This window comes from Oryctolagus cuniculus, chromosome X (assembly GCF_051225735.1).
Source record: "Oryctolagus cuniculus isolate XC-2025 breed Fujian yellow rabbit chromosome X, ASM5122573v1, whole genome shotgun sequence".
Lineage (NCBI taxonomy): Eukaryota > Metazoa > Chordata > Mammalia > Lagomorpha > Leporidae > Oryctolagus > Oryctolagus cuniculus.
This window is the reverse complement of record NC_142888.1, coordinates 49718981-49722651: the sequence shown is the minus strand read 5'-3', so window position 1 is coordinate 49722651 and position 3671 is coordinate 49718981.

Below are 3671 nucleotides of genomic sequence, written 5' to 3'. Positions count from 1 at the left end.
AGGCTTGACCAAACCTTTCTTCCACTTTCCTCTACTCACTGCCCCGCCCCAAGTTCCTACACACGTATCAGCTTGCAGATCAGACTAGCTCATCTCCCCAGCGTGTATTCTTTCTCCATGTGTCTCTGGTCTTAATGAAGCAGAAACAGTTTGGGGCTTACTGTAGCTGTGGGAAGTGATCCCTGATACATTTGTGCAGGAATAGAGACCAGTTAGGGTCTCAAATAGGACTTCCAAAAACCATCCTGCTGCTTTTTCCTGTTTCACAAAAGGGACCTGGCAATATCTCTTGTCTTTGCTGAGAGCCACCTAGCCCATTTGGGCTCTTTTCCCACGCAGATACTTGGCCTTCTTCTTTTTCTTTTTTTAAATATTTATTTATTTACTTGAAGGGTAGAGTTACAGAGAAATAGAGACAGAAATCTTCTATCTGCTGGTTCACTCCCTAAATGGCCACAACGGCTGGGGCTAGGCCAGGCTGAAGCCAGGAGCCAGGAACTCCCTTGAGGTCTCCCACTTGGGTGGCAGAGACCCAAGCACTTGGGCCATCTTCCACTGCTTTCCTGGGCACATCAGCAGGGAGCTGAATCAGAAGTGGAGCAGCTGGGACTTGAACCATCACTCTCATATGGGATGCCGGTGCTGCAGGCAGAGGCATAACCATAACACGGGTGCCTCAGATCCTTCTTTATGCCTCTCTTCCAGGGGGCTCTGTAGCAGATAGCAGAGAGGGAGAAGCATGGCTCAGAGCGCAGAACTGGATTTCAGTCCTCACTCTTCCTGTAAGAATCACCTTTGGAAATTTCTGTGTATTCCAGAACTCAGTTTGAGCATTCATGGTTGCAAGACAGATGGCTTGAGTTCCAGTCTCAGCTCTGTCACTTACAAGTTGGTGAGCCTTTGGGGCTCACTTTCTTCATCTATAAAATGGAGATACTGAGAGTACTAACTTAATAGGTTTGTTCTGAGGACTAAATGAATGAATGAACTTAAAATGTTTGGCACAGGGGCTGGCACACAGTAGACACTGTGTAAATGTTTCTGCTTATCATGGTTCATTTAGTTCAATTCTTGTCTCTTGAATATCTACTAGTTTCAGGCTAAGCATTTTACTTCTGCACACTGGCTTTGCAAAAATTCAAGGTTGGATTGGCATAGCTCCGGCCATAGTGGCCATCTGGGGGGTGAACCAATGGAAGGAAGACCTTTAATAAAAAAAAATTTAAGGTACTCCCTGGGTTGTAAACTTTTTTTAAAAAAGATTTAACTTATTTGAAAGGCAAAGTTACAGAGAGGCAGTGGCAGAGAGAAGAGAGACAAGTCTTCTATCTGCTGGTTCACACCCCCAAATGGCCACAACGGCCAGAGCTGATCTGATCCGAAGCCAGGAGCCAGGAGCTTCTTCCAGGTCTCCCACATGGGTGCAGGGGCCCAAGGACTTGGTCTACCTTCCACTACTTTCCCAGGCCATAGCAGAGAGGGGGATCGGAAGTGGAGCAGCTGGACTTGAACATGCCAGCACTGCAGGTGGCAGCTTTTACTGGCTATGCCATAAACTTTTGAAATGTTTTTCCCATCACTATATGTTGAGTGGCTACTGTTCATCAGGCACCATTGTTAGGTGCTGAGGATTTGGTGGGGAAGAAGACAGACATGATTCCTGCCTTCACTGAGCTTACAGACTAGGGAAGGAGACAAATAGTAAAACAAGGAAATTAGGGCCGGCATTGTGGCGTAGCAGATAAAATTGATGCCTATGATGCCGGTATCCCATATGGGCACCAGTTCAAGTTCTGGTTGCTCCACTTGCAATCCAGCTCCCTGCTAATGGCCTGGGAAAGCAACAGAGGATGGCCCAAGTGTCTGGTCTTGAGACCTGAAAAGAAGACCTGAAAGAAGCTCCTGGCTCCTGCCTTGTAGCCATTTGGGGGAGTGAACCAGCAGATGGAAGATCTTATTCTCTTTTTGTCTCTCCCTCTCTCTCTGTAGCCCTGCCTTTCAAATAAATAAAGAAATTTTTAAAAATAAATAAATAAATAAAAAGCAAGGAAATAAACAATGTCTGTACACTTGGATTAGTGATCAGTTTCCTATGGGAAAAGGCCAATAGTCTCAGCTTAAGACCTAAACCACACAGGGTGCTCAAAACCTCTGTTGGCCAGAACTGAAAGGATTGCTAGGAAAACTGTATACACCAGCCAGGTCCTACCAATGCAAGGGAACACTGATCCCTTAGCCCTTTCCAGGCAGAACTCTGCCTTCTCCCTGCTTCCCACTCTGCTTTGGGCCTCCTGGTCGGGCTGACGAACATGAGTCTGTGGAGATGAGCTCAGGGAACTTTTCCATGGGTTGTCCATGCTTCATTTCCCCCTGACTTTGGATGGCCACTCAGCATGTCAGCTCTTTCTCCTCCTCTTCTCTCTTTCCTTCTCTTCTGGGCTAGCTGGGGTTCCCAAACTGCTTCTTGGGTGCAGTTCAGTGGCAGACAGGACGAGATGCATTGGAGCACATTTGCTCAGACTTTGCAGAGGGGGAAGAAAAAGAGGCAGGCCTGGCTCTTCTGGGGGTGAGCAGGGGGGAAGAAGCACAGCTGCAGAGGTACCCAGAGTCCCCAGGACACAGAAGACTCACAGGGTCGAGAACTCCAAAGACCGCTTAGAGATCAAGTGTGCACTTCCCTGCTTTCACAGATGGGTAAATGGACAAGATCCAGAGGGGGTCACGCAGGCAACCAGAAGCAGGGCAGGGCCAGGCTGTTTCCCTTCTCTGTCTCCCTAATATCTGTCTCAGGGCCTCGTTACAGAGGTAGGCACTCAAGTAAGTGCTTGTGGAACCCATGAGGGAGGACGGCTCTCCTGGTGTGTTAAGCCAGATTGGCAGGGCTGGACCAAGACCCTGATGGTGTCACCCTTTCTTCCCCCAAACGGAGAAGGTGTTAGCCAAGCAGGAGCTGCCTTGGGCCAACTGGACAAGTGTAGCATAAACATCAGAGACCACAAAAAGAACAGGGAGAAAAGTAGGGCAGCAGAGGAATGCGCTCACAATTCAACCAAGCAAACACTGAAGGCTGACATGGTTTCCAGCCTCGAGAGACTCTCAGAGGTCAAAACAGACAAGCACGCCAGAAGGTGTGGGGTACACAGAAGAGAGAAGCACCTACTGGCCTCCTGGGGAGTACAGGGTGCCAGGCAGGCCGTGTGGAGGAAAGGATGCTGAGCTGAGCAGAAGTGGGTGAGGTGAAACAGGCCTAGAAGGGCTGCCCAAGAAAGAATGCTGAGAGGGGTCAGTGCTGTGGCTTAGCAGGCTAAGCTTCCGCCTGCCGCAATGCCATCCCATATGGGTGCTGGTTCTAGTCCCAGCTGCTCCACTTCCCATCCAGCTCTCTGCTATGGCCTGGGAAAGCAGTGGAAGATGGCCCAAGTCCTTGGGCCCCTGCACCCACGTGGGAGACCCAGAAGAAGCTCCTGGCTCCTGCCCTCAGATCGGCTCAGCTCCGGCCGTTGTGACTATTTGGGAGGGTGAACCAGCAGATGGAAGACCATTCTCTCTGTCTCTCCCTACCCCCTCTCTACAGCTCTACCTCTCAAAAAAATAAAAAAAAAATCTTAAGCAGAAACAAAAAAGAATGAAAGAAAGAAGGAGAGACTGCTATGAAGTCGCCATCCAAGAAG